The sequence below is a fragment of the Oncorhynchus keta genome, chromosome 35 (assembly GCF_023373465.1).
Source record: "Oncorhynchus keta strain PuntledgeMale-10-30-2019 chromosome 35, Oket_V2, whole genome shotgun sequence".
Lineage (NCBI taxonomy): Eukaryota > Metazoa > Chordata > Actinopteri > Salmoniformes > Salmonidae > Oncorhynchus > Oncorhynchus keta.
The window spans coordinates 50614551-50623568 of NC_068455.1; the positions used below are offsets into that span (position 1 = coordinate 50614551).

Here is a 9018-nt window from a genome sequence, read left to right on the forward strand (position 1 = left end):
TTTCTTTTTGTAGGGTACGAAAATGTGGTTTTCTGTTTGTAAATTTACATTTGTGTATATGAAATTTGGCCAAAAGAATAATGAAATTAATTACATAAAAATGATTCAGCTTATTTCTATTGTATGTAAAGAATCCAAACAGTACATCTCTCCACAATAGTGTAAAATCTTTCCCCGGCCTAACCCCGACGACGCTGGGCCAATAGATTTAAACAACGTAGTAACGCCCACTTCCGCTCAACTTCCTACCTGATACATAGCTTCCTGTCACCATGATAGTATTCATACTAGCCTCTAAGTCACTCGTTTTATCATTACCTCAGTATATTAATATAATCATTTTTCTATAGCTTTTTTAAAAATATATTATTTTTGAAAATTGTGTTTATCCGTTCAGTTAGTGATTTTTGTAATTCGATTATTGTGTTCTGTGTCTTTTTTTGTCTCGTTTAGCTAGCTATTAACGCGCTTACCATGCCGTTGTTTTACACAAGGTGCTTGAAGAGCTGCCAAAGGTAACAGTGACAGGTGTACATCGTCTGGCCAAGACAATTAGCAAAGCACCGACCTCCAAGTTGGAAAAAGGTTTAAAACTTTGTCTCCAGTTACCTTTTCTACTATGAAGGTAGGTGTAGCCAAGTTGCCTATCAGACCAGACAAGGACGTTTACTCAAATCTCTAACGTATTTTAAAACATGCCTTTTACAGTAGCTAGCTAACATTATGATTGCTCATTCATTTGTATTCTAAACAGTTTTGAACAGTGATAAAATTACAGGAGAGGTCAGCATAAGAGCTTGCTGCTACAAGTTCATGAGGAAAAATGAGAAACCACACAGTTTGAGTGTAGGGTGGAAAGTCGGCTGTTTGTGACACACTACATGCCGGTTATACAGTCAGAGATAAAGCCTAGTCTCAGGCTAAGAAGTATGAAACCGTTTTTAGTTTAGTAACTGTTCAGGCGTCTTCGTTTCTGTAAACTCTCACGTTGGACGCATTTGATTAAGTTTAACAAGGACATATGACCTGAATATAAATGTTTAAACCCATATTGTTGTAATGAATTTAATGGCTGTGGTATGTTGCACCAGACACTTCTGTTTGCTGGTCGTAACTCATGTTGAGTGATTTTATAGTCTAATCATTTTATTTTTATATCCCCACGTAGGTTGTACTGAAGCGCTCTGAGCCAGAAACAATGACACATCACGTGTGTTCATGTGTTGCTGGCACTGCATTATGCAACCAAACAGTTGCATTACTATTCCAGTCTGCACACTATTCCCAGATGGGAACATCAGTCATCTCACCTGTGCACAGAGGCCAGGCAGCAGTGTCATAAGCCCAGGACTATGGTATGTTTTAATAGCTATACCACATATAAACATCATATGGTCATAATCATATCATAATGCTAAGAAATTATATAAAGAACACTTAAATCGTCTCTTGAATTAGTGCCCTTGTACTCTCTATTTACAGGGTCTGAAACCTGGGCCTATAGGCAAAATGACCATCATATGCAAAATGACCGTCATAGGCAAAATGACCATCACCAAGACCACCAAAAAGTGCATGGCAGAAAGAGGGATTAGATGAGTATTCCCTAATAGCCAGTATAGTAGGTAGTAGCTGGTCATGTCCTATTACACTTTGACTATATAAAATGATTTCATTTCAGGTGGTTTCAAGTACGTTGTTTAGATTGGCTAACCACAGCGGCTGCTTTGCTTTGCAGAAGTACACACCCTTCTTGGACCGCTCCCTGACCTCTCAGTTCTTCAGATAGAAGAGGCATAAAATAACTTTATCCAAGCCATTGATCTGCAGCATGGGGATGTCTGCTGAAAAGCTTTTAGCCAAGGAAAGGTGCAAGTGGGGAGGCTCCTGTCTTATCAGCAGCCACCAATCACAATGCAACACATAGTTCACCATACGGAGACACCACCATTCCCTTCACTGCCCCTGGATTGCTACAGACTGGAGAACAACTTTCAAGGCTGCCCATTTGTGTTCAGTGAAGGAGACCAGCTTCACATAGTCTCTTCAGGTGAGCTTCGCAACAGCCCATAAAATAGAGGAAGCTACTAGAGAACAGAGTGCTTTCTCCGACTGGCAGGTGCTACGGAAATCAAGACTGACCTCGTCATGGTTCTGAGAGGCTTGCCATGTGAGAGTGCCTGCGGATGTCTGCCATCTAGCTGAAAGGATCCTCAAAGGCACAGCACCAACAGCTGACATGAAGAGGGGACTGGAGTTGGAAGCAGCCAGTGACTACTGCAAGATGCAGAATGTCAAATTCTCACCCTGTGGCCTCCTCATACATCCTGACATCCCTTGGTTTGCTTCTTCTCCTGATGGCCTGGTCTACTACAACCCTCTCGAGCATCCACCTTTTGGCCTAGTTGAGATTAAGTAAACGTAAAAGATTTTGTGGATTGTAAGTACGTTCACATGCATAACGGTGAACCTTCCCTGAAGAGGCATACCTACTACTGGCAAGTTCAAGGTCAGCTCTACATCACTGAGTTGGAGTGGTGTGACTTTGTTGTCTGTGGACATGAGGACATTCTGTTTGAGATAGTACAGAGACCCAGTGGTGTTCACACTAATTAGAGTGAAGGGTGACTGGTACTACTTATATGTGTACATGCAAAGGTTATTAGGCAGGAAAGCCTAAATAACTCCAGACAGGCTCCTGTACCTTTTCAATTAATGAAAGAGAAACAAACTAACAAATCTGTCTGTGCAATTAATTAATGAATAAGTCATTTTAAATAATTCAGTAACATTTTTTCAGTTCTCTTGTCACTGTAAATAAAAATTCTGTCCAACATTTTGTGTTTGGAGTATAAGCAGTGGTGTTTATTATCAATACATGGACTACAGGGTGTTAGACAATGTGGATGGTCACAGCAAAAAAGGAAAGATGCATTGCAGTTGTAGCTCACTGCACCTTGGCCCATGCCTTCACAAGAGGCCCACACTGGTAGTTTGTGAGAAGGCAAGCCACAGCCCAGATGCAGTTGATGCTTCCCATCAGTGACTTGGGGATCTCTGACTGAAACGGCTTGTTCAGTTAAATTCTGCCAATTAATCTCTCAATGTGGACTCTATAAGATGAGCAATCTCTTGCGTTTTGATGGACCTGTGCTGCTGGCATTTGGCTCCGTTTAGACAAATGGTGGACGGTAAAAGACCTTGTCTGGCACACAGTCATCAATCATGAACCTCTTGTCTGCTATCACACTGCCATGTCTTCAGTGAGCAAGTCAAACAGCCTGCTTTTTTTTTTTTTAATATCTCTTTGTTGCTGATGGAGCCCGCATACAATTCTGACACTACAGTAACTGCTCCATGTGGTGCCATGGGGCTTTCAAGGTGCAGTGGGACTTGTAATGGCTGTGTAGAGGGAGACTGGCTGGCTGCTGGCATTTCAACTCGGTACAGTCAATAATGACTTGGGTGCCTGGATACCTACTGAGCTCCTTCGGCAACACATCATGGACAAACTGAATTGGTCCACACAGACAGCGTTGTGAAGAAGGCGCAGCAGCGCCTCTTCAACCTCAGGAGGCTTTTGAAATTTGGCTTGTCACCAAAAGCACTCACAAACTTTTACAGATGCACAATCGAGAGCATCCTGTCGGGCTGTATCACCGCCTGGTACGGCAACTGCTCCGCCCACAACCGCAAGGCTCTCCAGAGGGTAGTGAGGTCTGCACAACGCATCACCGGGGGCAAACTACCTGCCCTCCAGGACACTGTTAGATCTGCGTCAATTCGAATCTGGTATAAGGATAAATATGACAATGAGTCACCGATTGTATACTATGTATTTTTTATTAGCTAAGCAATAAGTGGTAAATGCAATTTTCGTATATACGGGCTCTCTCCCACCTCGCAGGACAAACAGAGAACTGACTTGTTCCTGACAAAGATATTATAATATACCCTGATGACAGTAGTAGTTCCTGCTTCCGAGCCGGCCTGTCAGAGTAGAGACTGGGCGTGGTTTAAACTCACCCAGCCTATCGTTGATTGTTGTCGTACGAGCTGGTACCAGCCCCCGGGCGCTCCAGTTGATAGATGTAACTTGCTGTGTCGAGTATCTATGTGCTCATTCCCTACATACCGTTATCACATATCTGGTTTCTGTTATTGTTAAGTTTGAGTTCTAACAAAAACAGTCTGTGGTTTGCTACACTACGTTCTGTATGTGTCCGTTTTTATGTTATTCTGTATTTTTCCATCATGAGAAAGGCCCATGGCCCTGAAACTGTTAACAATGTTTCAAGTCAGCTATGTTGCATAACACCTACATACATCCACACAAGCCAACATCAGATAATATTCAATCACATATATGGCAACGGGCTATAGTGCATAACACATAATCCTCATAACACCTACACCACCCGATGTCACAGGAAGGCCATAAAGATTATTAAGGACAACAACCACCTGAGCCACTGCCTGTTCACCCCGCTATCATCCAGAAGGAGAGGTCAGTGACCTCGTCATGGTTCTGAGGTTCATCAAAGCAGGGACCAAGAGACTGAAAAACAGCTTCTATCTCAAGGCCATCAGACTGTTAAATAGCCACCACTAACATTGAGTGGCTGCTGCCAACATACTGACTCAACTCCAGCTCACTTTAATATTGGAAATTGATGGAAATTTGATTTGACATCTTCCGAAGACATCCATAAAGTGACAGACCCCAGCAGAATGTAAAGGTAGTTGGCCCATGTGACAGTAGGCTATAGCTTTTAGCTAAAGTGAAAAGTAATGTTGGTAAGACAATACAGTTCATCAGAAACGGGAGAACTTACTGAGTGGGTACATGGAAGTGTCACCTCATTTCTCAGCATGGCTCTCCTTGCTCATGTGACACAGACAATATTGGCAGTTAACGGTTCGATGAGAGACCAAAAAGCCATCAGATGGTCATGTTAGCACTAACGTTAGCTATGTACTGGTAGCTAAAGAGACAAAAAAAGATGCAGAACACAATCAAATTACAAAAATTATTAACTGAACAGATAAACACGATTTCAAAAATGGCTGACAGAAAGATGGCTGACAGAAATACTAGGGAGAGACGGGGATGGTGGTTGGAAGAGTGCACTTGGTTGAAATTGAAAAGTGTCATGGTAGCTTTGGATAAAGCATAACATCAAGACAAAGCAGCCGCATTGTAAGTGGGATGCACTGTTGAGCGCTACATCCCGAGGGGTTCGTGCTAATTGTAAGGAGATTGTGACAGCCGGTTAAATGGCATCCCTTGAGAAAGCAAAAACAAGATGTATGTCAGGAGAAGTGCAGTATTATAATAAGGAGGCGTATACTTGGAATACAGAGGAGGAATGGAGGGAAAAAGAGACACATGTGGTCTAAGAGTGAGGAAGACGTGAGCTTGTTAGTTAAAAATGGGGGGGATGGTTTGTTAAAGAAGAATGGTAGAAAGTGTAAGCAGAGTGAGCTGAAGACAGGAGGAGAAAGGGGAGTGAATGAGGGCGAAGTATCAGAGGTGGTAGTTGTGGTGAAGTTCTCAGAGCCCAAGGCTTGCAACGAGGGTCAGGATAAAGATGAGTCACAGAAGTGAAGTATTTGGAAAAGTGGATCCTTGTCTTTTGGCTGATCCATTTGTGGTTTCAGGGTGGGTGAAAACAGAGTTGGGTGCTGTGGAATCGGTAAAGTGGTCTTGTGATAATTGTTTGTGTAACTGTTGGTCAGAGGGAGAAGGTGCTCTGCGTTAAACAAATGGGGGAAAGAAATGTGAATTGTTTCGCTCTCAAGAAAAGGGTGCCATTGAAAGGAGTGATTTACTGGGGTAGCAGTAAATGTAAAAGTTGACCAACTGAAGGGAAAGAATCCAAGTGTTTGATGCTCGTCGTTTGGTGCGATGCAGACAGGTTGGCGAGAGTGGTGAAACAAGTCATTCTCTGTTCTTTTGAGTTTTGATGTTGAGTCTTTGCCCGACAAAGTGATGTTAGGATATATAAGTTATCCTGTACGAGCTTTTGTGCCGAATACATTACGTTGTTACAGGTGTCAAGCTTATGGGCATGTGGCAGCAGTGTGTAGGAGGGAGGCTCTTAGGTGTGAGAAGTGTGCAGAAGAGCAAGAGACAAAGGAATGTGTAGCATCGGGGAAAGTAGTGGTATGTGTTAATTTTAGGGGTGCCTATATGGGGCTGGGGATCAGAAATGTCCCGTGCAAGAGAGGCAGGTTGAGGTTTCCAGGGTTCGAGTAGTGCAGAAGTTGTCATATGCTGAGGCAGTGTAGAAAGTAGAGGAAGATGAGTCAAGGGGGAGGTATCCTGAAAGGAGTGGTGTGAGTAGTAGATCTGTACCAGTACAAAGGGATAGGCCAACAAGTGATGCATGTTTCAGAAAGATTGAATTTCAAGCATTTATAGCAATGGTTATCAACTGTACTGCAGGGATGGAACGTAAGTCGCAGAAAATTGAGGTTTTGGTGGCAGCTGCAGAGAGGTATTTGGGTTTCGAGACTTGACATCAGAAGAGTTACAGGGTGTGGTGTCCCATCCTTTCAGGTTGTTGGCATGAGGTAGGACTAAATATATTTAAATAGTTAAGAGTAGGGTGGTGCTATTTTTTATTTTTTTGTTTAGTGTTGTGTTAGATGGTGGGGTATTTGTTTACTTATTTCAAGCAAGGTTTAAGGAAGTTATACTCCAGTCTATTAGGTGGCGGTAATGCAACATATTGGATGCCAACTGCCTTTAAAACAGCGAAGAGGAAAAATACTATGACGGCAGCAAATGTAAGTAATTATGTCATAACGAATCATGCATAAAAAATGTACAGTTGAGAGGAATATGTTTGTTAATGTAAAGACAAAACGATTATGTATTTTTCGTTTGTCATAAGGCTAATTTACAAAAATCGCTATTTAGCAAGCTTGCTGACTAGTTAACATTAGCCAACTAGCTGGCTAACTTTATGGTGTTGTGACATCAGTTTGAAATTGTAATTCTGGTTGTTTAATGTTTTAGGGACTCGTGAAACAACCATTGGATGTAAAATATCTAGCTAGCTAGCTAAAGCATTTACTGCAAATTGATTGTACAATTTTGTAAGCTTGCCTTGCTGATATTTGCCATGTAATCCATCTGAAGTAACATAGCAAGCTAACTATTTTGTTGCTTATTGTACAGTGGAGGATTAAAATACCTGTATGCCTATGGATGTGTAGCTATCTATGTGTATTGACCCTAAAACGTTCGGTACATTAGTTCAGAACCTAGCTATGAACATAGCTAGCCAATTGTATCAACTTCATTCATGACGCCTATGGATTGAGTAGAATATAATAGAACTTTGTGCCAAGGATGCTAGTCGAATATACATGTAGTTATTACCATACATGATATCCCGACATTGTAGCCTGTACATTTGATATATTCACTGATCATGTACTCTACTTTGGCAAATAAAGGTGCAGTTCAGGTATGAATTTCTGTGAGATTATTTTTCAGTCATCCAATACCAGGAGTGTCAAACTCCATTCTTTGAATGATGCTTTGTCTGCATGTATGTATTACAATTATACACTTCAACCGTGTTTACCAATCCCGGTCTTGGGACATCAATGGTTACACATTGTAACTATGCAATAGACTAGAAACATTTAAGTAGTTAAATCTTTGTCATTCATAAATAGAATTTTAAAAAACAGTACACTACACTTCCTATGCATCATGTAAATACTGTAAAATACTGTAAAACCAGTTCATCTCAATCTAATTTCCTTCATCTGCATTGATCTGATACACAGGATAGGTGTTGTATTTCATCACATGAGGAACTTCATTATCCAAGGGTTATAAATACATAATCCATGTATTATAAATACAATTGTAATATATTATAAATACAAGTTCAATCTGTATTTCAATGCACATCTGGTGTGCATTATAAAAACAGAGTGTAACGATGTGCGCTGGGGGTCGGGAAGCAAGTTCAGGGAGTGAGTGTTTTAATACATAAAACACAAACAACGCACAGACATGACACTGGAACAGAAACAATAAGGCTTGGGGAAGGAACCAAAGGGAGTGACATATATATAGGGAAGATAATCAGGGAGGTGATGTAGTCCAGGTGAGTCTGATGACGTGCAGGTGCGCGCAACGATGGTGACAGGTGTGTGCCATAACGAGCAGCCTGGTGACCTTGGGGCCCGGAGAGGGAGCACAGTGACACAGAGGAAGAAAGAGGAGGTGGCGAGGGAGGTGTAAAAGACAAAGGGAAAGAGGTAAGAACAGGAGCAGGGAAGATGGCATATGATTATTGAATCACAGTGCTACCCTAATATTCTCTCAGTTCATCACAATTACATAAGTGTCTTGTGGTGTCTCCTAATCAGCCTTGGGCTCCCAGTCGGCCCAAAGGTTATTTTAAAAGCATGGCGATGACGGGACTGGGGTTGGCATCCTCTCTCACATCAAAACATACCTGCAGACGAGAGACAGATGGCTTTTCATTTTTTTTTATTCTAACACCGTCAGTCATCATAATCATGAGGTGAAATGCAAAACTGAACTTGGATCATTAAATCTGGGACTACTACTACAACTATCTTTATTTCAATATAAAGCACCTCTTTAATAATACTTCCTGTTGACCCAACCAAGTGACCTCTCACCTCTGATCATGCTGTCCCCTCTATGTAACCAGTTCAGATGAGGGAGGGATTCATTGACACAGCTGATATAACCTAGATGATTTAGGGAGAAGGAGAGATTGTTATTGAGAAAACAAGGTAGTTAAAGAGAGTTTTCTACGGGAATCTGTGTGGCCTCACCTGGAGTCCACACTGAGTGGATGCAGAGTACTTTATGCTGAAAAACATGCACAGACACACGACTTAAAATAGCCTGTTTTGTTTTTGTGCAGACATCGCACCCTTACCTAAACAGCACCCTCACCTGAGAAGTAGAAATCAAAGGGAGAGAAACTGGGAATTGAATAAATGCAGTTGACATTG

General features: G+C 41.7%; 1 long non-coding RNA gene across 3 annotated transcripts; it reads left to right on the forward strand.

Moving 5' to 3' along the window:
- The first annotated feature begins 234 nt into the window (after positions 1–234).
- Positions 235–2836, forward strand: LOC118368609 (uncharacterized). Of its 3 annotated transcripts, none has more exons than XR_004822386.2 (4): positions 235–625; positions 1169–1355; positions 1483–1621; positions 1739–2836. It is a non-coding gene; the product is annotated as an uncharacterized LOC118368609 (long non-coding RNA). The 3 variants fall into 3 exon arrangements; XR_004822385.2 differs by having other exon boundaries at positions 236–625; positions 1483–1625; XR_008091339.1 differs by having other exon boundaries at positions 236–625; positions 1483–2836.
- The last annotated feature ends 6182 nt before the right edge of the window (positions 2837–9018 follow it).